The 27,989-nt window shown below is 33.1% G+C and overlaps 1 protein-coding gene across 1 annotated transcript in view; it reads right to left on the reverse strand.

Annotated features, from left to right (window-relative positions):
• The window catches only part of LOC142222516 (uncharacterized), a 165,129-nt gene that overhangs the window by 62,006 nt on the left and 75,134 nt on the right, over nucleotides 1–27,989 (reverse strand). The window lies entirely within an intron of this gene.

Genomic DNA, 27,989 nt, shown 5'->3' on the forward strand with positions numbered 1-27,989 from the left:
TCGTCGAATTTTCATTCTCGGTTTGCGATATATTAATAAAAAAATAAGTGAAACACTGAAAGAGTTTGCCTTTACACTAATGATTTTGGTCTTTATTCTGGGCCAAAGAAGCGGAGAATTGAAATAAGGATAAATTTAAGACACAAGTCTTTTTTAAATTTGAGTTTTGCGTACTTGATCTTAAGAAACATATTTTAATTACTGGAAAGTTAATTTTATATCAGAGAAATGCGTCTTCTATACTAAGCAAAATTCGCATTCCTACTTGAAATCTTTGGACTCACGACAATAGTTTTTTTTTTCAGTGCAGACAGACGAACGGACTTGTATTCCCAATAATGCTAGTAAATCTTTTCTGTTCAAAACATGTCATAATATTATTCTGGATTGATCACCACATTTTCAAAGCGATAATTTTCGGCAAATAAAATAATGCAGAATAAAAATTTAATAATTGTTGGCTAAAATATTACAGAGGAAGAATTTTACTTGGATGTAAAGATTTTTACCTTTCTTCTTAAGGATTTTCGTATTGACTCCGAGCCAAAGTGTTACGGCTTCATAAAATGAAGGCACAACCTCAAAAAATCGCGTCTGTAACATATTCCCCAAACACATTCTGCTTCAAGCATATATATTTTCAGGATTGGTCCAAATAAAATATTGTTTGTATTGTTCAAACATTTTGTGTTTCACTTTAGGCATAAAGGGTGATACGGTCAAAATTTGGTCAAGGGAAAACGCGTGTAAATCGGTGAAATCGTTTATTTTAAAAAATCAAATTAAATTTCTTTTTCAAGTTCAATTAGTATAAAATTCAGGAAAAATATTCAGTTAGGCTTTCGCTTTTCCAAATCCGAATTGCCGGGTCTCACGCTTGACACTTGCCATCAGATTTTGTACAGCCACCTTGTCCACCTTGTCCACCTTCTTCGCCGTAGAAAGCCAGTTTGCCTTGAACTGCTGCTCGTCCTTAGCAGTTTTTTTGGTCTTCTTTAGGTTCCGCTTGACAATAACCCAGTATTTCTCAATTGGACAGAGCTCTGGCGTGTTGGTAGGGTTCTTGTCCTTGGGAACCACCTGCACGTTGTTGGCGGCATACCACTCCATGGCCTTTTTACCGTAATGGCAAGATGCCAAATCCGGCCAAAACAGTACGGAACAACCGTGTTTCTTCAGGAAAGGCAGCAGACGTTTATTCAAACACTCTTTCACGTAAATTTCTTGGTTGACAGTCCCGGAAGCTATGAAAATGCTGCTTTTCAAGCCACAGGTACAGATGGCTTGCCAAACCAGATATTTCTTTGCGAACTTTGACAGTTTTATGTGCTTGAAAATATCTGCTACCTTTCCCCTTCCTTTTGCCGTATAAAACTCCTGTCCCCGAAGCTTCTTGTAGTCGGCTTTGACGTAGGTTTCGTCGTCCATTACCACGCAGTCAAACTTCGTCAGCATCGCGCTTTGGCCATCGTATTTTGTTTATCATCGCGATTTGGAGTCACCACCTTCTTGTAAGTCGATAGTCCGGCTCGTTTTTTGGCTCGATGCACGGTTGTAGACGATACACCCAGCTTATTTGCGGCATCTCGGAGAGAGAGGTTAGGGTTTCGCTTGAAACTACCGGCAACTCTCTTTGTCGTCTCAGCGGCTTCCGGTTTTCGATTTCCCCCCGATCCAGACTTCCTGGCTGTCGACAAACGTTCCCCAAACACTTTAATTACATTTGTAACGGTTGATTTGGCAACTTGTAGCGAGTTTGCCAGTTTGCGTGCGAGTAGCTCGGATTTTCGCGATGCGCGAGCAAAATTTTGATACGCTGATCTTCTTGCTTGGACGGCATTTTGACAACTGAAGAGTGAATTCCAAAATCAAAATAGGAGCAACATTCTACACACACACACACCTTCAAAATGAGGGGTGTTCAGGTTTTTAAATGCAAGATTGAAAGAAATACGTCAAGTTTATATTGACCAAATTTTGACCGTATCACCCTTTACACTGGTAGAAGAAAAATTAATGAAATTTTCTTTGTGTATATAAGTTTTTAAGTCGCCAATTGGTTACTTCTGCATCTCTAGGTCTCTCTTTCTAAACACATATATGTCTATACGCTATTTCGAAATTAATATATATTTGCATCCAAGCATATTATATTTACAAAAATGTTATGTATCAAACATAATATGTTCTAACATATTAACATATATGTCGCAAACATGTTATCCTAGTTTATGAATATTATATGCTTGCACTTAAAAATATTTTGTTAAAAAAATTTGAATCGCAAACATATAATATTTACACACAAACATACGAAAACCAGTCAATCATGAGAAAGCCAACTTCTTAATTCCCACATGAAATTATTCATGCATTTCTAATAAAATATCCCATATGAATATGTCCTTGTAAGTATGCATGTACTACCATATCACTTAGAATGCAGGATAACAATTTCATAGTTTCAAGTTCGTGTAAAAAAAGAAACAAAATAAACTTTCTGCAATCAATAAACTGCAAAGTCCTACCAAAATCCAACCATGAATTGAGATGGATGGTAAATACAAACTCACACTTAACACTCTTATACTCTCGCTTGAAAGTGAGGTGGTATATTAAGCAAAAAACGATAGTAGACACCACTGAAGACGGCAAACTATTTCTTCTTAAGGGCTTACCAAATTGATTTAGACATGCAAGTCTTCCAGCATATCACGTCGACACTTTAAAACTCAATTGCATGCTAGATCGAAAAATATATTTAATTTGAGTAGATGGATTTTGCTACTTCAGAGTGTGATAGACGTCCTGAAAATGAAATTTTTTGTATTTACAGAAAGTAAATTTGCGTATGAAGTAGTGACTTTAGTTTCAGCAAGAATTCCATGACTCACATATGAGTCACATTAAAACTTAATCAAGTGAGTGTACATGATGGTGATTAAGAACACAGTAACGTGAGTAAGTTTTTAATTTTAATTTATTAAAGTTAATCTATTATTGAGCGATACACTCTAAAAAAAGTTTACTTGGATTCAAAGATTTTGACCTGTAGTATTTATTCCACGGATTATTTTAACCAAAGATATAACATATGGAGAAAAGATCCCATCATTTAAGTAAAATCATACAAATGTCTTTCAGGGATTTATTAAAAAAGCTACCAAATTGAAACAGATTCTTCAAAGTATACTAATGAACCGATATGGTCCAATTTTTCATGATTATAAGTGTGCTAATATTTCAAACGAATCGGATGCAATTTGCTCCTCCAAAAAGATTCTAAAGTCAAATCTGTGGATTGGCTTGTATGGGAGCTATATAAAATTATCGACCGATATCGACCATTTTCATGGGTGTTTGGAATCATATAGTGACATCACATGCCAAATTTCAACGGAATCGAATGAAATTTTCTCCTCCACGAGGCTCTCAAACTCATATCTCGGGATATAAATATGGACTGAGATGGAGGAGTTTTTGTATGGATAAAACTTTAAAGCTAAATTTTTTTCATCGTGGGTTCATCTAGTATCATAATGGGAGTTTCTTCTGCATGAAAAGCAGGCAAACTAACCACTGCATCCAAGTGCAGCATAATACACTGAAAAATATTGGATTAATATGAAAGATTATGCAACGAAAATTTTAGAACAAATTTATTTAAAACAAGTAGGGAAAGTCTAAAGTCGGGCGGGGCCGACTATATTATACTCTGCACTACTTTGTACATCTAAATTTTCGATACCATATCACATCCGTCCAATGTGTTGGGGGGCTATATATAGAAGTTTGTCCCAAATGCATACATGTAAATATCACTCGATTTGGACGGAATTTGATAGACTTCTACAAAACCTATAGACTCAAAATTTAAGTCGGCTAATGAACTAGGGTGGAACACAATGTTAGTAAACAAATATGGGAAACATTTAAATCTGAAGCAATTTTAAGGAAACTTCGCAAAAGTTTATTTATGATTTATCGCTCGATAAATATGTATTAGAAGTTTAGGAAAATTAGAGTCATTTTTACAACTTTTCGACTAAGCAGTGGCGATTTTACAAGGAAAATATTGGTATTTTGACCATTTTTGTCGAAATCAGAAAAACATATATATGGGAAAGCTATATCTAAATCTGAACCGATTTCAAACAAATTTGGCCCGCATAGCTAAAATGCTAATTCTACTCTCAGTGCAAAATTTCAACTAAATCGGAGCAAAAAAATTGGCCTCTGTGGTCATATGAGTGTAAATCGGGCGAATGGTATATATGGGAGATATATCTAAATCTGAACCGATTTCAACCAAATTTGGCACGCATAGCTACAATGCTAATTCTACTCCCTGTACAAAATTTCAATTAAATCGGAGTGAAAAATTGGCCACTGTGGTCATATGAGTGTAAATCGGGCGAACGATATATATGGGAGCTATATCTAAATCTGAAACGATTTCAATAAAATTTAGCACACTTGACTATAGTACTAATTGTTCTTCTTGTGCAAAATTTTAAGCAAATTAGGGAAAACTCTGGCTTCTGGGGCCATATAAGTCCATATCGGGCGAAATATATATATGGGAGCTATATCTAAATCTGAACCGAAATCAATAGGGATCTATTCTGGCCCAAAACACATACTTGTACCAAATTTGAAGTCGATTGGACTAAAACTGCGACCTAGACTTTGATTACAAAAATGTGTTCACGGACAGACGGACATGGCTATATCGACTCAGGAGCCCACCCTGAGCAGTTTTGCCAAAGACACCATTTGTCCATCTCGTCTCCTTCTGGGTGTTGCAAACATATGCACTAACTTATACCAAATGGACCGATAAAAACTAAATCCGATACAATTACAATTTTACAATTTCAGGCAAATTGGATAAAAACTACGGTTTCTATAAGCCCAAAAAGTAAAATCGGGAGATCGGTCTATACCAAAACATGGACCCATATTCATAATTTTTGGCACACTTCTTTGTGGTCCAAATATACCCCTAGATTTCCAATTTCAGGCAAATTGGATAAAAACTACGATTTCTATAATCCCAAGAAGTAAAATCGGTATATCGGTCTATATGGGGGCTATACCAAAACATGGACCCTAACTCATAATTTTTGGCACACCTTTTGTGGCCTTTGGAAATTGGAAATCTAGATACCTCTAGATAAAACTACAAATTAGATAAAAACTACGATTTCTATAAGCCCAAGGGTAAAATCGTGAGATCGGTTTATATGGGGGCTATAGCAAAACATGGACGGATACTCAAAATTTTGACACACCTCTTTATGGTTTTAAAATACCTCTAGATTTCAAATTTCAGGCAAATTAGATAAAAACTACGTATTCTAGAAGCCCAAGAGTAAAATCGGGAGATCAGTCTATATGGGGGCTATACCAAAACATGGACCGATACTCACCATTTTTGGTCGTAAAGTACCTGTAAATTTCCAATTTCAAACAAATTGGATAAAAACTACGGTTTCTATTAGCCCAAGAAGTAAAATCGGGAGATCGGTCTATATGGGGGCTATACCAAGACACTCCTCTTGATGGTCTTGAGATACCTCTCGATTTCCAATTTCAGGCGAATTGGATAAAAACTACGGTATCTATAAGTCCAAGACCCCAAATCGGGAAGTCGGTTTATATGGGGACTATATCAAAACCTGGACCGATATAGCCCACCTTCGAACGACCTGCCTGCATACAAAAGACGAGTTCGTATATCAGCTTGATTGCTTCATTATTGAAGACTGTAGCGTGATTACAACAGACAGACGGATATGGATATATCGTCTTAGAATTTCTCCCTGGTCAAGAATATATATATATATATATATATATATATAATATATATATATATATATATATATATATATATATATATATATATATATATATATATATATATATATATATATATATATATATATATATATATATATATATATATATATATATATATATATATATTTATAATATATATATATATATATATATATATATATATATATATATATATATATATATATATATATATATATATATATATATATATATATATATATATATATAGTATGACTTTGAAATTTCAGGACAAATTGATTTAAAATAATGAAATTTTAAGTAGGAGAAAGTTTATAATCTTTGTTTTAATTTTTATTTAATGAGGCACGAATCTTAGAAATACATATATTTTAAATCTTTCAATTAAAGATAGAAAACTCTTCAAATATAGGCTAAGACCTATTTTGGAGATTTATCTTCTTTGCGTTAAAGGCTGTTGTTGTAGAAAGTAGATTTAACATGGATTAGTACCTGTCTTTTCCCTTTAATTAAGAAATCATTATTTTATTTTGCTTTTATAATTTGAATTCTAAAATGCACTGAAAAAAATATTTACATGATATTAAAGATTACGCAACCTAAATTTTAGTATGCATATTTTTCAAAATATTAAGGACAAATTTCTTTAAAATAATGAAATGTTAATTAAGAGAAAATTTATAATCTTTGTTTCAAAAAAAAAAAAAAAAAACAACATAAGTTTTGGAATTTTGCAATCCTCCGTTAAAGCCGTATGTCTTAGAACTAAGGAAAATTTTCTTTAAAGTAAAGAACACATTTTTGATTTAAAGAAATCGCCCTTAAATTAACTGCAATGTAAGATAAAATGTTGGATAAAAACGCTTCAAAAATAGGCTATGACTTATTTTGAGGATTTAGGAACTTTGGTTTAAAGTTTTGGTTTTTGTTTTTTTTTTCTAATTAAGAAAACATTTGTTGCTTTGAAGTAGCCGTTATAATGTGGATTTTTAAATTGGCCTTTGTTTGTACATGAATATCTTCATTAATATACCGCAAAAAGAGAATGAAAATTCGATACATTGATACTACACTCAAAAAACTGTGGCCATACCGAAAGGAACATTTTGGTTAATTATTAGTTAATTATTAATTAGTTTAATTTTAGAAAATTTTAACTAAACTGTATTACATATATCAGATGTCACGTCGATATCACAAAAATAAGTAAACATTTTTCGACAAATTCCAGGAAATTTTTTAGACATATTTATTATTTTTTCACTTGTAAATGAAAATTTCATAGTGTGAATGAAAAAAGTGGATTTCGAATTTGCAAAAATGTCTTTAGTGCAATACGAAGTTCAAGATGGGCGCATTATTGGTAAAGTGTACGAATTTTAAGAAATTTTGAACTATTCTGTGGGAGACACGAATTTAGGAAATCTTTATACTTCATTTACGTATAATTTTTTCTTCCAGATTTTGTTAATTTAACTAACGTATGCAAAAAATGATTAAAGCCAAGGAAACATTCTCAAAACATAATAATTCCATGAACTAAAATAGAGTTAAATTGGATTCAGTGAAATATAGGGTTCACATCTTTTTGAATGTAGAAAATGCGATAAATGGTTTTAATTTCTTACAACATAGATTTAAAGCTTGATAGCTTCCACAAAAATTATTGTAAAAAACCTCATCTTGGATTGAAAACAATACCAAAATCCTTAAGGGGAGCTCAAAATCCATGGATCCAAAAAAAAAAACTTTTTCCATTCAAAACTGTATGACCAATTTTAATATTATTTTTAATATGTTAGTCCACTGTGCAACGTTTATAAATCCATGTTCTATGTTCTTTTGAATATGGAATTGATTGATATATACACAAACACACACGTAAATAAACACACCTACAATGTAAACACAACTTTATTATATGTCATGGGATTCCAAACTACACGTAACATTTGCGGTCATGTGGTAATGCCCAAGGTTAGCTACGTAACAAAATATACCCATTTATGTTGTTTCGTTTATGCACCACAAAAGCAAAAAATAAAACATCCCATTGTAATTTATGTTGAGTCATTTTATGGTCCAATTTATTAGAAATTTTTTAAACCGAAAAATGTGTAGATGTGCTTTGGTGTACCTAACTCATTTTCCTGAAGCACAATTTTCCGAAATGGATTGCTACTGCTACTGTTGTAAAAATGGATTCTCTTTGAAGGTTGCCACAAAACGGAAACAAAATGTATTTTTCATTTCATTTGTGCCAGAAAACATATTTGTAACACTTTTTCAATTTTCGATTAAGCAATATTTTATCGAAAAAAATGTTTGACAATCAGATAAATAAATTGTGAAAATGTAAAGTTGTTCAAAATTAACGCAGAAGCATTTCAACAACCGTTGCACTGATTTTACACCACTTAGTAATTTGTGAAACGAATACAATATTTTAGATGAAAATTTTGTGATATTTTATCAAATAAATAATTTTTGTGTAGAACGTTTGAGCTATAATATTTTCATAACATTTTAATTTTGCTAAAAGGGATTTAGCACGTTTTTCAACAACATATTAATAGTTTTTACCATATATCTAGATTTGGGGTAAACAATTTACAAAACAATATTGTACTTAAAATTTAATCAATTAAAAATTGGCATAATATTGCACAAAGGTGGCAGAGACAAGTACAAGGTTTATCTTTAGGTCTCATAAACCATTCGATCTGTTATGTACATAACTCATTAAGAATTCGGATAGGTTACGTTACAGTAGTGGGGCCAATTTTTATACCCTCCACCATAGGATGGGGGTATATTAAATTTGTCATTCCGTTTGTAACACATCGAAATATTGCTCTAAGACCCCATAAAGTATATATATTCTGAGTCGTGGTGTAATTCTGAGTCGATCTGATCACGCTAACTTCCGAACGAAACAAGCTATCGACTTGAAACTTGGTACAAGTAGTTGTTATTGATGTAGGTCGGATGGTATTGCAAATGGGCCATATCGGTCCACTTTTACGTATAGTCCCCACATAAACGGACCCCCAAAATTTGGCTTGCATGCACTCTAAGAGAAGCAAATTTCATCCGATCCGGCTGAAATTTGGTACATGGTGTTAGTATATGTTCTTTAACAACCATGCAAAAATTGATGTTAGTATATGGTATCCAATAGCTATGCAGAAATTGATTCATATCAGTCCATAATTATATATAACCCCCATATAAACCGATCCCCAGATTTGACCTCCGGAGCCCCTTGGAAGAGGAAAGTTCATCCGATTCGGTTGAAATTTGGTACGTGATGTTAGTATATGGTATCCAATAGCTATGCAGAAATTGATTCATATCAGTCCATAATTATATATAACCCCCATATAAACCGATCCCCAGATTTGACCTTCGGTGCCTTTTGGTTAAGCAAAATTCATCCGATCTGGTTGAAATTTGGTACGTGGTGGTAGTATATGATATATAACAACCATGCCAAAAGTGGTCCATATCAGTCCATAGTCATATATAGCCCCCATATAAAGCGATCCCGAGATTTGGTTTGGGAGCCTCTTGGTACATTGTGCTAGTATATGGCCGTTAACAACCATACCTAACTAGGTCCATATCGGTCTATAGTTATATATAGCCCTCAGATAAATCGATCCCCAATCGCACAAAAATTGGTCCATATCAAGTTCATAATTGTATACAGCCCTCATATAAGCGACTCCCATATTTCAATTCTGGCTCCCTACGTACCGTGCAAAAGTCCATATCGATTTGTAATTATTTGTAGACTTACCTACACATACCTATTTTGTCTAATATATACCACGTATGGACTAACTCACAATTTAGAAAACGATTTAAGATACGACAACCCAATTAATTCGATTCTGGATGACAGTCTTTCGTAGAAGTTTCTATGCTATCCATGGTGGAGGGTACATAAGATTCGGCCTGACCGAACTTACGGCCATATATACTTGTTTCATTTGGGTGAGGCATCGGTTCATAGTGAAGGCAGGAGGTATGAACCAGTATATTATGATGGCTGTAAGACCCCTGGTGGATTAGTTTTATCCAGGTTGATGATGCGAATTAGACCTCGCAGCAAAAAAAAAAAATGGAAGTTGTTCCACAAACATTTCTTTTAAAGCGCATCCCGGAATTCCCCATCTATTTTTTCCAGTTGCGATGCAGTCCTTTTGGACAAATGCACAAAAAATTTCTTTTGAAGTACATCCCGAAATCCCCCACTTCCGACGCAGTTCTTTTGGACAAGTGTTAGAAAAAGTACGCAATTAGCTTATTTTAAGAGAAAACAAGTAAGGAAAGTCTAAAGTCGGGCGGGGCCGACTATATTATACCCTGCACCACTTTGTAAAAAATCTAAATTTTCGATACCATCCGTCAAATGTGTTGGGGGCTATATATGTTATAAAGGCTTGTCCCAAATATATACATTTAAATATCACTCGATCTGGACAGAATTTTATAGACTTCTACAAAATCTATAGACTCAAAATTTAAGTCGGCTAATGCACTAGGGTGGAACACAATGTTAGTAAAAAACCAGTAAGGAAAGTCTAAAGTCGGGCGGGGCCGACTATATTATACCCTGCACCACTTTGTAGATCTAAATTTTCGATACCATATTACATCCGTCAAATGTGTTGGGGGCTATATATAAAGGTTTGTCCCAAATACATACATTTAAATATCACTCGATCTGGAAGAATTTGATAGACTTCTACAAAATCTATAGACTCAAAATTTAAGTCGGCTAATGCACTAGTGTGGAACACAATGTTAGTAAAAAAATATGGGAAACATTTAAATCTGGAGCAATTTTAAGAAAACTTCGCAAAAGTTTATTTATGATTTATCGCTCGATACATATGCATTAGATGTTTAGGAAAATTAGAGTCATTTTTACAACTTTTCGACTAAGCAGTGGCGATTTTACAAGGAAAATGTTGGTATTTTGACCATTTTTGTCGAAATCAGAAAAACATATATATGGGAGCTATATCTAAATCTGAACCGATTTCAACCAAATTTGGCACGCATAGCTACAATGCTAATTCTACTCCCTGTGTAAAATTTCAACTAAATCGGAGTTAAAAATTGGCCTCTACGGTCATATGAGTGTAAATCGGGCGAGAGCTATATATGGGAGATATATCTAAATCTGAACCGATTTCAACCAAATTTGGCACGCATAGCTACAATGCTAATTCTACTCCCTGTGCAAAATTTCAACTAAATCGGAGCAAAAAAATTGGCCTCTGTGGTCATATGAGTGTAAATCGGGCGAAAGCTATATATGGGAGCTATCACAATGGACTGAATAGTCTAAGTGAGCCTGAATCTTAATCGGGCTGCCACTTTAACCTTTAACTTTATATATGGGAGCTATATCTAAATCTGAACCGATTTCAACCAAATTTGGCACGCATAGCTACAATGCTAATTATACTCCCTGTGCAAAATTTCAACTAAATCGGAGCAAAAAATTGGCCTCTGTGGTCATTTGAGTGTAAATCGGGCGAAAGCTATATATGGGAGCTATATCTAAATCTGAACCGATTTGGCTGATATTTTGCAAGTTTTTCGAGGCTCATAAAATATTCGGATGTACGGAATTTGAGGAAGATCGGTTGATATACACGCCAATTATGACCAGATCGGTGAAAAATATATATGGCAGCTATATCTAAATCTGAACCGATTTTTTCCAAAATCAATAGGGATCGTCTTTGAGCCGAAACAGGACCCTGTACCAAATTTTAGGACAATCGGACTAAAACTGCGAGCTGTACTTTGCACACAAAAATACATCAACAGACAGACAGACGGACAGACAGACAGACAGACAGACAGACAGACAGACAGACAGACATCGCTAAATCGACTCAGAATTTAATTCTAAGACGATCGGTATACTAAACGATGGGTCTCAGACTTTTCCTTCTTGGCGTTACATACAAATGCACAAACTTATTATACCCTGTACCACAGTAGTGGTGAAGGGTATAAATATGGGAAACATTTAAATCTGAAGCAATTTTAAGGAAACTTTGCAAAAGTTTATTTATGATTTATCGCTCTATATATATGTATTAGAAGTTTAGGAAAATTAGAGTCATTTTAACAACTTTTCGAGTAAGCAGTGGCGATTTAACAAGGAATATGTTGGTATTTTGACCATTTTTGTCGAAATCGGAAAAACATATATATGGGAGCTATATCTAAATCTCAACCGATTTCAACCAAATTTGGCTCGCATAGCTTCAATGCTAATTCTACTCTCTGTGCAAAATTTCAACTAAATCGGAGCAAAAAATTTGCCTCTGTGGTCATATGAGTGTAAATCGGGCGAAAGCTATATATGGGAGCTAAATGTAAACCTGAACCGATTTCAACCAAATTTGGGACGCATAGCTACAATGCTAATTCTACTCCCTGTGCAAAATTTCAAATAAATCGGAGCAAAAAATTGGCCTCTGTGGCCATATGAATGTAAATCGGGCGAACGATATATATGGGAGCTATATCTAAATCTGAACCGATTTCAATAAAATTTGCACACTTGACTACACTACTAATAGTACTCCTAGTGCAAAATTTAAACAAAATTGGGGTAAAACTCTGGCTTCTGGGACCGTATTAGTCCATATCGGGCGAAAGATATATATGGGAGCTATATCTAAATCTGAACCGATTTCAATAAAATTTGGCACACTTGACTATAGTACTAATTGTTCTTCTTGTGCAAAATTTTAAGCAAATTAGGGTAAAACTCTGACTTCTGGGGCCATATAAGCCCAAATCGGGCGAAATATATATATGGGAGCTATATCTAAATCTGAACCGATTTCTTCCAAAATCAATAGGTATCTATCCTGAGCCAAAACACATACTTGTGCCAAATTTGAAGTCGATTGGACTAAAACTGCGACCTAGACTTTGATTACAAAAATGTGTTCACGGACAGACGGACAGACGAACATGGCTATATCGACTCAGTAGCCCACCCTGAGCATTTTTGCCAAAGACACCATGTGTCTATCTCGTCTCCTTTTGGGTGTTGCAAACATATGCACTAACTCATAATACCCTGTTCCACAGTGTGGAGCAGGGTATAAATATGGGAAACATTTAAATCTGAAGCAATTTTAAGGAAACTTCGCAAAAGTTTATTTATGATTTATCGCTCGATATATATGTATTAGAAGTTTAGGAAAATTAGAGTCATTTTAACAACTTTTCGAGTAAGCAGTGGCGATTTAACAAGGAAAATGTTGGTATTTTGACCATTTTTGTCGAAATCGGAAAAACATATATATGGGAGCTATATCTAAATCTCAACCGATTTCAACCAAATTTGGCTCGCATAGCTACAATGCTAATTCTACTCTCTGTGCAAAATTTCAACTAAATCGGAGCAAAAAATTTGCCTCTGTGGTCATATGAGTGTAAATCGGGCGAAAGCTATATATGGGAGCTAAATGTAAACCTGAACCGATTTCAACCAAATTTGGGACGCATAGCTACAATGCTAATTCTACTCCCTGTGCAAAATTTCAAATAAATCGGAGCAAAAAATTGGCCTCTGTGGCCATATGAATGTAAATCGGGCGAACGATATATATGGGAGCTATATCTAAATCTGAACCGATTTCAATAAAATTTGCACACTTGACTACACTACTAATAGTACTCCTAGTGCAAAATTTAAACAAAATTGGGGTAAAACTCTGGCTTCTGGGACCGTATTAGTCCATATCGGGCGAAAGATATATATGGGAGCTATATCTAAATCTGAACCGATTTCTTCCAAAATCAATAGGTATCTATTCTGAGCCAAAACACATACTTGTGCCAAATTTGAAGTCGATTGGACTAAAACTGCGACCTAGACTTTGATTACAAAAATGTGTTCACGGACAGACGGACAGACGGACATGGCTATATCGACTCAGGAGCCCACCCTGAGCATTTTTGCCAAAGACACCATGTGTCTATCTCGTCTCCTTCTGGGTGTTGCAAACATATGCACTAACTTTTAATACCCTGTTCTACAGTGTGGCGCAGGGTATAATTAGGACAAATGCGCAAAAAAGAATAGAAAATCAAAAAAAGTAAAATAATAATAAAATTAAAAATTTCATTTCAAAAATTTCATAATAAAATTAAAAATTTCATCCCCGCTGACATTTGAACCTTTGCCGTTTGACTTTTTCACTTCCATGCAAGTTTGTTTGAGAAGGTTTTGCAAATTATGATAATTTTTATTTTTTTTTTGTGGATTTTTAATGGAAAAAATATATTTTTAAAAAATTAAATGCCGAAAATAATAAAATAAATGTTTAAAATAAAAAATATTTTTTTAGAAAAATATTTAATACAAAAAATTACCGCTGGTGAGATTTGAACTAGCGTTATTTATTTTTTCATTCATAATAATAAGGAACATTTCAGGAAGTAGTTAGAATGACGTGCCCTGGTGTCATATCGCAAACATTTGAAAAGACATTTTGATACATCGTGTTCAATGGCGTTTGTGGCTGAGTGTGCTAAGGCGTTCTGTTAAGGTTCAACCCCCGGTGGAAGCGAAGAAGTTTTTCGAGTTGTTATAATTAGATAATAATAAAATAAAAGTGTAACAAAAAGTGCTGAAAAAATAAAAAGTAGAAAAAAATATTGTCTTTTTTAATTTCTTTATCCAAATGAACTTCCAAGGCACAGCTTCTAATGCAATGCAAACTATCTAAAAATGGAGTACTTCCGTCTTATGACACGCCCATGTAAAATTCATTGGATATGATCCAAGTTTGCACTATTTTCGGATCACAAATTGGGCATCGAAACTATTTTTTGGAATCTCTTTTTTTGCTGGGTATAAAATTGAAACAAAGTTGTATTCGTTATATCTCATTGCAGCCTGAAATTGTAATATTTTAAAATTATTCTGTATAGAATTCAATTACATTGGGATGAAATTTTATGTAAATTCATTTATGAACTCAAACTTCATAACTTTCTTGTCCCACTGTAGGCTCTGTTAGTTGCATAAATAAATTATAGCATGCTTTTAGGCACTTTTGATGGTTGTTCGTTTTTCGCCAATTGCTAGTCCGGCTTGATGTTTAAATTGCTTCTCATTTCGGTATGCCGGGGTTTTTGGGGTCATTCAATTTGGTTGCTGGCAATGGAACTTATCTTTGGGCGGCATCTAGCTGCATGTCTGCAATTGGTGTTATGATGGAAATTCTACAATTACTAAAGGAGACAAAAACTTTTAGATTTGTGTATGCTAAAACTGCATACACATGTATGTGATGTTTCCTTTTTACAAATTGAAATGCAAATATAATCTAATTCTAATGATTTTTCTATTTTATACAAATATTCCTTTAAAAAAAATCAATTTTATTACTTTCTACTTGGCCTTAGCATAGTTTTAATCTGTTTGTTTGTTTTATTACTGTTCGCCATGATATCCATTTAATCTAATAGTGTTGATGGCACATTGTGTAAAGGTCAGGGGGAATCCAATTAATGATAAACAATCTTGTTCGTTTCACCTTGGAGTCGATTTAACTTTTGCTGTCATGTTGACTTTGTCTTTCATCGCATTGGCAGTAGTACAGTATCATCTTTGGAAATGAAAACTGAGCTGAAGAATTTTAGAGCAAATTCTAATAATAGCAATAAATAGTAACAAGTATATACGGCCGTTAGTTCGGCTAGGCCGTAGCTTATGTACCCTCCGCCATGAATTGCGTAGAAACTTCTTCTAAACACTGCCATCCACAATCGAATTACTTGGGTAGAGGTAACGCTTGCCGATGGCAAGGTATCTTAAAACCTCCTAACACCGTCTTCTAAATTGTAAGTAAGTCCATACGTGGTATATTATTATAATTATAATTAAGTTTGACAAAATCTTTTATAGAACTAAAATTTTTACAAAATTTTCTATAGAAATAAAATTTTGATAAAATTTTCTATAGAAATAAAATTTTGACAAAATTTTCTATAGAAATAAAATTTTGAAAAAAAATTTAATAGAACTAAAATTTTTACAAAATTTTCCATAGAAATAAAATGTTGACAAAATTTTCTATAGAAATAAAATTTTAACAAAATTTTCTATAGAATAAAATTTTAACAAAATTTTCTATAGAAATAAAATTTTGACAAAATTTTCTATAGAAATAAATTTTGGTAGATTATTTTTGGCTCAAGTGGCAACCATGATTATTAACCGATATGGACCAATTTTTGTGTGATTGGGGATCGGCTATATATAACAATGGACTGAATAGTGTGAGTCTGAAACTTAATCTGGCTGCCACTTTAACCTAACCTATTTTGGTATGGTTGGTATGGTTGTTAGCGGCCATATACTAACACCACGTTCCAAATTTCAACCGGATCGGATGAAATTTGCTTCTCTTTGAGGCTCCGCAAGCCAAATCTGAATAGACGTTTTGATGCATCGTGTTCAATGGTGTTTGTGACTGAGTATGCTAAAGCATTCCGTTTTGGTATTAACAGACCCAGTTTAAACCCCCCGGTGGAAGCGAAAAGGAAAAAAAAAATAGATAATAAGAAAATAAAAGTCTTACAAAAAATACTGATAAAAATAAGAAGTGAAATTGGTGAATATATTTTTTTTTAAATTTCTTCATCCAAATGAACTTCTAAAGTAATGCAAACGATCCAAAAATGGAGTACTGTCGTTCTATAACAAGCCCATTTAAAATTTACTGGAGATGATCCAAGTTTGTTTTATTTCCAGATCACAAATTGGAGATGCAAACTACTGTTTTCACCACTACTGTGGTACAGGGTATAATAAGTTTGTGCATTTGTATGTAACGCCAAGAAATAGTGGTCATAGACCCATCTTTTAGTATGCTTAGAATTAAATTCTGAGTCGATTTAGCGATGTCCGTCTGTCTGTCTGTCCGTCCGTCTGTCTGTATATGTAATTTTGTGCACAAAGTACAGCTCGCAATTTAAGACCGATCGTCCTCAAATTTGGCATAGGGCCGTTTCTTGGGACAGAGACAATCGCTATTGTTTTTGGAAAAAATCGGTTCAGATTTAGATATAGCTGCCATATATATTTATCCCCGATTTGGTCATAGTTAGCATGTTTCACAACCAATTTTCTTGAAATACCGTACATCCAAATATTTTATGAATCTCGAAAATCTTGCAAAATATCAGCCAAATCGGTTCAGATTTAGATATAGCTCCCATATATATCTTTCGTCCGATTTAGACTCATATGACCACAGAGGCCAAAGTTTACTACCGATCTTCGTGAAATTTTGCACAAAGGGTAGAATTGACATTCTACCAATGCTTGGTAAATTTGATTGAAATCGGCTCAAATTTAGATATAGCTCCCATATATATCTTTCGTCCGATTTGAACTTATATGGCCACAAAAGCCAGCGTTTTGTCGTGATTTGCTTCAAATTTTGCACAAGGGGTACGTTTAATTGTATCGTTAAGTGTGTCAAATTTTGTTCAAATCGGTTCAGATTTAGATATAGCTCACATATATATCTTTCGCCCGATTTGGACTTATATGGTCTCAAAAGCCAGAGTTTTGCCCTGACTTACTTCAAATTTTGCACAAGCGGTACTTTTAACGATACTATTGTATGTGCCAAATATGGTCAAAATCGATTCAGATTTAGATATAGCTCCCATATATGTCTTTCGTCCGATTTGAACTTATATGGCCTCAAAATGCAGGGTTTTGCCGTGATTTGCTTCAAATTTCGCACAAGGAGTACGTTTAGTAGAATCGGTAAGTGTGCCAAATTTGGTTGAAATCGGTTCAGATTTAGATATGGCTCCCATATATATCTTCCGTCCGATTTGCACTCATATGACCAGGGGGGCCAAAGTTATACTCCAATTTACGTGAAATTTCGCATAGATAGCAGAATTATTATTCTAACTATACATGTCAAATTTTAGTCAAAATCGGTTCAGATTATATATAGCTCACATATATACGTACACCAGAGTTGGGGAAATATGGTAGACTTTACACATTTTAGACCCATTTTCAATGGAAGTTACCTCCAATTAACTGGATAGCGTTAGCCGATTTAAATTTTAATTCTAGAGATTTTGTAGAAGTAAAAAAACTGTCTCCTATAGCTATATAAATAGCTTCCAGCAAATGTGAAGTAGTTGAGATCGTAACACAAATTTTGGCCTACATAGGGGTGAAGGGTATAATATAGTCGGCCCCGCCCGTCTTTAGACTTTACTTACTTGTTTTTTGCTGGGTTAATATAAGAAATATTGAAAATAATAATAATAGTTCGAATTTTTTAACCAACAATGTTCCTTGCATTTTCACTCTTCGTGTCAACGTAAGGAAAAATGGTAATCCGGTTAAAAATGGATTGAAGGTTCTATATCTGTTTTTTTCCAGTGTGCAAATCAATGGTTTAGAATAGTATACCCTATGCCAGCAAAACCAAAGCTTTGTCAAAAAGTAGTGAAATTGTTCTTTTTGGATCTGGAAGTGGTGCTAATTTGGCGCAGAAGCGATGAATTTAACATGGGATTGTCATAAGACGGATGATCACCGTTTCAACAGCCGTTGCACTTAATTTGCATCACTTCTTAAGGTGTGATCCCAATTCAGTATTTTGGATGTGAATTTAAATATTTTATGATATTTTATTAAATAAATATTTTTTTGTATGATGTGCACTGAAAAAACAGTGAACCCACCAGGAAGAAAAATTTCGGTTAATTTTAGAAAATTTTGAATATTTTTAGAAAATTTTAAGTAAACAGTATAACAAACGCTGGCATCATGCCGATGTCATAAAAATAAGTAAATATTTTTCGACAAATTCAAAAAAATTTATTAGACATAATTAATTTTTTTCATTTGTTAAAGAAAATTTTGTAGTTTGAAGGAAAAAATTGGAGTTCAAAATTGCAAGAATGTCTTTAGTGACATACGAAGTTCATGATGAACGCATTTGTAGTAAAATTTACAAATTTAAAGAAATATTGAACTATTTTGTGGAAGACAGGAATTTAGTTAATCTTTATCCTTCATTTGTGTATATTTTTTCCTCGGTTTTAGTTAATTTAACTTACGTACACAACAAATTATTAGAGTAGAGGAAACTTTCTCCAAACATAATAATTCCATGAACTAAAATAAAGTTAAATTGGCTTTAGTGAAATAGAGAGTTCACTTTTTTTTTTGAGTGTGTAATGCATTTGCAAAAATTCGCAATTTTTCTAAATAGATTCAGCATTTCTTCGACAAAATTTGAATAAATTGTACCAATGCACATTGGGCCAAATGACCGAACTCTCACGCATAAAATCAATTTTTGAACTTGTGAAAATTAAATATTTGGTGGTACGAAAAAGTTGACAACACATTACGAAAAACAAATCCAAAATGGTAAAACAATATGGCAACCCGTTTGGCCGTCTCAGGCCGACGAAGTGGCAACTCTTTGCCATTGATTTTTTTCTTGAATTCATAGTTTAGCAAGGTGCTTTAGAGATTTTGCTGGTAAAAAAAGTGTTTAAAGTTATAAACTTAATTTAAAATGTAAAATTTAAGTCAAAGTATGTACTTTTAGTAAAAATTAACAGCGATGGTAAATATTGTTTGGTTGTTTAAGAAAAATGTGTGACAAAAAGCATATTTTTTCTTTGCTAAATATAATGTATGTCCCATGTTTTCTGGAGTAGAACTTACTATATTGGAACGTATTGGTTGAGTTTTATACTGCGTTAGAAAGGTTGAGATGTTGTCTTTCTTGCAAATATAAATTTGTCTGCTTATAAGTGCTAATAAAGCTACCCTGTTATAATTATGGTGTTACAATCAAAAGGCAGAAATTGTTAAATATTGGATAGAAAACAACTCCCAGTGCTGTAATAATAATGCAAAAACATTAAAAAGTGATAAGTCTACCATCAAGAAAAAAGTAAAATAATTGTGCAGGGAAATAGAACACTGAAAAAAATATTGTCGTGAGGTCAAAGATTTCATGTCTTTAAAATACGAATACAAATTTTGCTTAGCATAGAAGAAGCATTTCTCTAAAATAAATTTATTTTCCTTGTCCAAAAGTCGATAAACTTTTCAATGAAGTCGTATTGTCCTTATAATTATGTGATTTGACTAAATATGGGTATCTTAACAGGAAAGAAAAAATTTATAGGCTAAGGTCAACTTGACTTTAATAATTCAGAAAAATTCTTTAAATTTAATGAAATTGTCTTTAAATTTGTTGTCTTTTTACATCTTGACTACAAAGCAAAAAAATCGTTCAAATATAGGACATGTTTCTCAAAACTTTATTTTAAAGAAGTTTTTTACTTCAAACATAGCATAATTTCTACTGGAAGTCGAGTCCTAATTTGGAAAATAAAGTTGCCGTTAACTCGTTTTTAAAGAACTTTGATAGCATATGAAGAAAAAAAGCTGAGAAAGCGAAAAATTAAAATTTGCTTCCTAGCAGCAAGTACACAAAACCTAAATTTAAAAGAGAATTGTGTCTTAAAAGCATCCTTACTTGTATTCTCCGCTTCTTTGGCTCGGAATCAATACCAAATTTTTTAAAGTAAAGACAAAATCTTTGGAGCCGAGTATGTTTTTTTTTCAGTGAATGAAGTAGCGTTACTTTGTTTAGTAGAAACATCTGGACAAAACAATGGTAACGAATGAGAAATTTAGGTAAATCATTAATAATAGGTATATAAAATAAAATGTCGTCCTGGGTGTCTTACTGTAACTGATTCGTCGACACAAGTTCAGTTACAAAATATGCTTAATCATAAAGCTAATATTTACATATAGACTTACATATAGCAGAGTGTAAAGGTAGTGACACGTACAGAAGTAATATGATCACTTCAAACATGTTTCAAGAACAAAATGTTATTTTTGGACTGGGAACGCAAAAACGGTATCTGAACATTTTTTAACGAATATGTTCCCATTTCAACATAGTGTTGCAGAAATAATGGTATTTGAAATTTTTAGCTAAAATGAGCGATTGAATTAAACTAAAATTGCTGAAATCATATACACTTTAAGGCAGTGATCAAGATGGAGTAACAGTGAGCATCAGTTCTAATCTAGATTTTCAGTTTCCAATGTTACTACATATTGAAATATTTGATTTGGTGTATGATAAATGTGGTTGAGATACATCCTCCATTAGAAAGTGGGCGTGGCAGTGGCCGGATCGGTCTGAAATGTTGATCATACTTTATTCTCATCCCCAGTGGTACATGTACAAAAATTTAGAGCTCTAAGCGCTTCCTTTGGGTTGAAATACGCCCTTCATTTTAAAGTGGGCGTGGCAATGGACGGATCGGTCCAAATTTTTTATCATAATTTATTCTCATCCCCAGTGGTACATGTACAAAATTTCAGAGCTCTAGGCGCTTCCTTTGGGTTGAAATAGGCCTTCATTTTAAAGTGGGCGTGGCAGTGGGCGGATCGGTCCAAAATTTTAATCGTACTTTATTCTCATCCCCAGTGGTATATGTACAAAATTTCAGAGCTCTGGGTGCTTTCGTTGATTTAATGCGTCAAAAACCTGTCATTTGGCCCACTGTGCAATGAAAAAACAATCGAAACAAAAAAGTTTAAATTACCCATTAAAATATGAAAAAATCGAGTTATTAAAAATTGTATTAGAAGAATTCCCTTGTAGTTTAAATAACGAACATCTTTGGAAGGACATTTTTGGAAGTGCTTTTAAAGTGTAGCGTTTAGAAGAATATCCCAATTTTTTGCTGGGACGTTACCACTTCTCCGTCCATCGTGTATTTTATTCCGTGAACATGGGTGACGTTTTCTTTATTAGCTGCATATATATATTCACCAATCATATATAATATAATCTCATCTATTTCATGGGAGATTATTCCTTCTTATCTCCCTTCACTAAACAAAATTTCTTAATAAAAGAAATAATAGACAAAAAATAATCCAATATTATTTTTGGCTGCTTGAAATAATGTCACATTCACAGCAATGCTATTGTTGCAGGCTTTTATAATTGTTATTGTTTTTTTATGCTTTTGTATGGTCTCCATTTAAATCAATACTGGCCGACTGGTTGCTGTTATCATTCTACAGCAGTCTGCCAACAGATACGATAAATTTTGGCAAAAGTCTCTATGCATGGTCGTTGCGAATTTTTCTCCGATATCAATGACAATTTCATAATATAGGTTTATACAGAAATACAATGTACTCACACATACACTCACATCAACATATACTCGTATGAAGAGATATCAACATGCATACGATTACAAGTGGAAGCGTGAGTACAATGATACCAACAACTGCAGTATTTGTTAGGGCCTTTGTGTGTGGATTTCCGATTGTTCTCTTGTCCGTCTATATCCATCCGATTGTCCTCGAATGGGCTATGAATGCACCAGAACAAAAAAAAAATTAACACCATTACAAGCGCATAGTATTTGTGGTAAAGTCCATGTCTGTCGCAAAAAATAAACTAAAGCCACACGCATTAGAATGGACAATAAAGAAGAACAGCTCTGTCCAGACGGACTAGTGGTTTTACAAAAATGACTGCACTTAGTAGCCAACACTCTATATTATTTTGTATCTCAATGCACCATTTCACAAAATAATTTAATGTAATTTTCAATTGGCTTTTAATAGACTTTGGCAAATGAAATTTAAACAAGTTTGCTTATTGTAGTGATTTAACATAATTTTAGATATTTCCCCCATATGCAAAAAAGCTAAAGAAAACTTCAAGCCTACTTTTACCATATAAATTTATTCGATAAACTGTCAATAAATTGTTTTGCATATAAGAATTTTTATCTGCAAACTATTAAGAGTCTTATTTTTTGATATTTAATTAAACACAAATGTCTATTTGAGATGCGTAAATTATGGAATTTTACAAGTATTTGACTTGGCTGAGAGGAGAGATATTGCTATAAAATATCTCTCCTGAAAAAATTTTCTCGAGATGTTTAGAGATAATATACAGAGAGCACTCTGAAGGAGGAAACTATTTTATTTTTGTTTGGTGTAATTATAGTGTGCAAGAAACGTAAGACAGCCTTGTAGACCATAATTTGTGTTACCATCTCAACTCCTTGAAATTTGTTGCGAGTTATCATGAAGGCTTATATTCCCACCTATAAAAATGGATTTGGAGAGAATTTTTTGTACTTCTAAAAAATCTCTAGAATTAAAATTTAAATCGGCTAACGCCCTGTGATTAAACACAATGTTACTAAAAATAATATGTGAAATATTTTTAATGCTATTGTATATTTTTAATGCTATTGTATTTAAAACTCCACCGTTCTATGGAAAGTCTGACATTACATTAGTTTGTGTAAAATGTAGCTATTTTCTCCATATTTGTATAAACCGGAAGAACAAATATATGGAGCATGTTAAATATATTCTCTGTGGAAACTAATGAGCCAATTGGAGGAAACTCCCATTAAAAATGGGGCATAAATATAAAACATTCTACCCTATTTCCTCAACTTTGGAGTACATATATATGGGAGCTATATCTAAATCTGAACTGATTTCGACCGAATTTGACATGCATAGTTAGAATAATTCTGCTATCTCTGCAAAATATCACTTAATTAGAGAATAACTTTGGCCTCCGTGGTCATATGAGTGTAAATCGGGCGAGAGATATATATGGGCGCTACATCTAAATCTGAACCGATTTGGCTGATGTTTTGCATATTTTACGAAAGCCCCAAAACATGTGGCTGCCCGAAGTTTTAAGAACATACGAGTACGTTGATAAGTATGTCAATTATGATCAGATCGGTTATACAGTCGAATCTCAATAATTTGACATTCGTTAATTTGAATCTCTTTATTATTTGAACCCTTTTACCGGTCGCTTGAAAAAACTCGATAAATTGAAAAAAAACCAGTACGAGTTTGACACTTTGATAATTTGAAGCCGTAGGAATGGCATCTTTCTCGCCAACATTCTATAATTTGAATTTGTGTTATTTTACTCTTTCTCTCTCTATTTTGAAGTCGGTGATTCCTCAGTTGACGATGACATGAAAAAGGAAAAATGCAAAATCCTTAGATCACGTGAAATTGATATTTTTTCCACCCAGCACGAGATCAAAATTACAGCCATTAGACCCATAACTTTAAAACTCTCTACCAGAGAGAAATTGTTTCTCTTGTGCTGGATAGCACTAAAAGAGTGAAAAGGTGAATATAACTCTTTTAACTGCTGTAACGATGCTCGATAAGCCCTGGAAAATGAAGATGTCAACCCTACACTGTAAAAACAGTGAACCCACCAGGAAGAAAACTTTCGAATAATTTAAGAAAATTTTGAATATTTGTAGAAAATTTTAACTAAACAATATTACAAACGTTGGCATCACGCCGATGTCATAAAAATAAGTAAATATTTTTTGACAAATTCAAGAAAATTTATTAAACATAACTAAGTTTTTTCACTTGTTAAAGAAAATTTTGTAGTGTGAAGGAAAAACTTGGAGTTCAAAATTGCAAGAATGTCTTTAGTGACATACGAAGTTCATGATGGACATATTTTTGGTAAAATTTACAAATTTTAAGAAATTCTGAACTATTTGGTGGAAGACACGATTTTAGTTAAGCTTTATGTTTCATTTGAGTATATTTTTTTCCTCGGTTTTAGTTAATTTAATTAACGTACACAAAAAATTATTAGAGTAAAGGAAACTTTCTCTAAACATAATAATTCCATGAACTAAAATAAAGATAAATTGGCTTTAGTGAAATAGAGAGTTCACTTTTTTTGAGTGTAAGTCTCTTAAAAACTGTTTCACAAGATGCGGGTTTAAACAAACAGACAATGAGCCATAGTTATCAGAACTGTCAATATTTTCAAGTACGGACCCTGGGTGGGGACTTCTACCTAACTGTGGACATTTAACTTTTGAGGATTTTGTTCAAGTTGATACTGAGATCTGTGTTTATGGAGTTCTTACTGATGCTGAACTTTTAGATTTGGACAAAAGCAAAGAGGAAAATAAGTAAGTAAACTAGAAAGTCGGACGGACCGACTATATCATACCCTAAACCACCCTTACTGAATTAGTAATCATAAGCATTTTTGGGGTAACATTGATATACGTGTGGGAGATAAAGCGCGTTTGACTATTTAAGAAAATTAAGGGGCTTTGTCTCAATCTGACTATAGCCCATAGTCAGTGTTGCCAGAGAAAATGTTCGATTTACCCTACAAGGACAAAAAAGTTCCCTACTTTCCCATACATTCCAAAACAATTTCTCTACAATATTTTTCGTTAAATTTAAACAAATTTTACAAAACAAAACGGTTCTAAGTACTTTAATATCTTCAAACATGAAAATGCAACGTATATAACCTAGAAAATAAATTTGTATTTGTATTACCACCACGGTTGACACAGTTGGTAGAATTCTACCAAAATTGTATTTTTTTTGTTAAATCTCTATAGAAATAAAATTTTGGAAAAAGTTTCTATAAACAAATTTTTTTGAGAAATTTTTCTATAGAAATAAAATTTTAATAATAAATTCTTTAGAAATATTAGAAATTTTGAGAAAAAATTCCATAGAAATAACATTTTGAAAATGTTTTTATAGAAATATTTTGAAAAAAAAATCTATAGAAATACAATTTTGACAAAATTTTCTATCGAAATAAAATGTTGACAAAATTTTCTGAAGGAATAAAGTTTTGACAAAAATGTTTATAGAAATTTCTATAGATTTGTAGTAATTTGTGGTAATCTTAAAATTTTGTTAGATTGTTTTTTTGTGGCACGAGTGGTAACTGTTGTTACCACTAATTTCCTCCTCTAGAGCCACCAAAATGTAAAAATTATTACAAATTGTGTTGAGTGAAAATGTCCCTACATTGTGGCCCTTGCAGACTTAAAAGGTGATGCAGAAGATTATTTTGTGCTAAATTTGACGACGATCGGTTAAAAAAGTGCAATGTGACCCTATTTGTCGAAACCGGGCGATACATATATATATGGGAGCTATATCTTCAATAGAGTTCGTCCTTGTGCCCATAAAACTCCCTGTACCAAATTTCATCAAAATCGGTTAAAAATTGCGACCGGAATCTTGTGAACAACAAATACATGGACAGACGGGCGGACATCAAGCGCTAGATCGACTCAGGAGGTGATTCTGAGTCGATCGGTATATATTTTATGGGGGTCAAAAATCAATATTTCTGGTAGGCACATTTTTTGGCAGATCAAACTTATTATACCCTGACCACTATGTGGTTTAGGGTGTAATGAAGAAGACCAACCGCTGAATCCAGTCACATTGCGAGAGACAAGGAAATCTATTAACGCTCTAATGCTTCATTTAATAAGGAAGCTTTTAGTAAAACACACCTTAAGACAACAAAAATGGGCAAAATAAAAAGAAAACTTATTTGAAACTATTCAAGAGGCTTTGCAGTATATGCTGAATTTTACCGTATAAAATTTTCTTGCTTAGTTCTCTTGCGTTTGTGTCATTAACATTGAAAATTTAATCAGCTGGGAAAAAAAATTGGGGCATTAGAGGGTTAATAAACTACGCACCTACGCCCTTAGAACTGACACAAATGACGAATTCTTTTCAGCTCTCATCACAATAGAAAATTCATTAGATAATGATAGATTGAAGTCGCTAACTTATAAGAAAATAACACATATAACAAATTTCCTGATTTATTAATACTCTTGTTTATTTATACTTTTTCTCTGTTCTCTCTCGATAATTTGAACTCTTATTATTTTGAAACACTTGGTAATTTGAACTTTTTCTCTTGTCCCTTGAGTTTCAAATTATCGAGAGTCCACTGTAAATATATATGACAGTTATATCTAAATCTGAGCCGATTTTTTTTTCAAAATCAATAGCCATTGTCTATGAGCCAAAGTAAATCTCTTTGCCAAATTTGAGGACGATCGAACTTAAACTGCGAGTTTTACTTTGCACACAAAATTACATCGACTCAGAATTTAATTCTAAGACGATCGGTATACTAAACGATTGGTCTCGATTCCTTCTTGGCGTTACATACAAATGCACAAAATTATTATACCCTGTACCCGAGTAGTGGTGAAGGGTATAAATAAAATAGAAAATATTCGTTAATAGTACGAAACGTTACGTTAATTAACAGAAAATTCTTTATAATAACGAACAATTTCGTCGTCTTAACGAATTTGTTTCGTTGGCTGGCTTTTAATGAAACATTTCGTTAATATAACGAAACTTTTTCCATTAGTATGCTCAATATTAAAATTAATCTTTCATAGATACGTCATGGTCAGTCGAAATTCTTTGGCCTGTTGAAAACTCCTTACCCAAACCCCTTTGAACAGATATTCGTTGGATGAGTCCTTTTATAAGCATAACGACTGTCTTATCCTCACTATATTTTGAAATGAAATGGTGTAAATTCATCAGTCAAACAAACAGGATTTTAACATAAAAGCCACTGATGGATTTTATTTACACAACTGAATTATTTTTTTGTTTTTGCTTCGAAAGTTTTAGTTGGTGGATAATAGCTCGGACCGTTCGACCAGTTGAACACTACAAAAGACTGTTGGCAAAATCACATTAAAATGTAAAAAGGATATCGCATACGAAGAATGACAAAGGATAATGAAAACATTGTTTATAGCTTACCATTATCAATGTCCAAGGATTGACTATAACCCAAGGTTCATAGTGGTTCCAGTAAAAAAAAAATTAAATAACTATAATTAAATAAAGAATAAAAATAACCCAAATCATAATGTATGCTTATTATTCTTATTTTTTTGTGGAAACCCAAAAATTTAACGTATTAATAGTGTTGAGTTTTTGGGTTCGTCATTTTGAGATCGTTATTGTAGATCATTTCAAAGGGAGAAATATAGTACCCACACACACACATGTTAATCACAGCGTCGATTCTTTAGAGACTTCAGCAGGCATCCAAGCGTTTAAGTGGAAACATTTTTCGAGACCAAAGAACAACGTTGATACCAAAAATCCAAGAAGAGGCCAGAGATAAATGGCAGTAACTATG

The sequence above is a fragment of the Haematobia irritans genome, chromosome 1, assembly GCF_050003625.1.
Source record: "Haematobia irritans isolate KBUSLIRL chromosome 1, ASM5000362v1, whole genome shotgun sequence".
In the NCBI taxonomy this organism is placed as follows: domain Eukaryota; kingdom Metazoa; phylum Arthropoda; class Insecta; order Diptera; family Muscidae; genus Haematobia; species Haematobia irritans.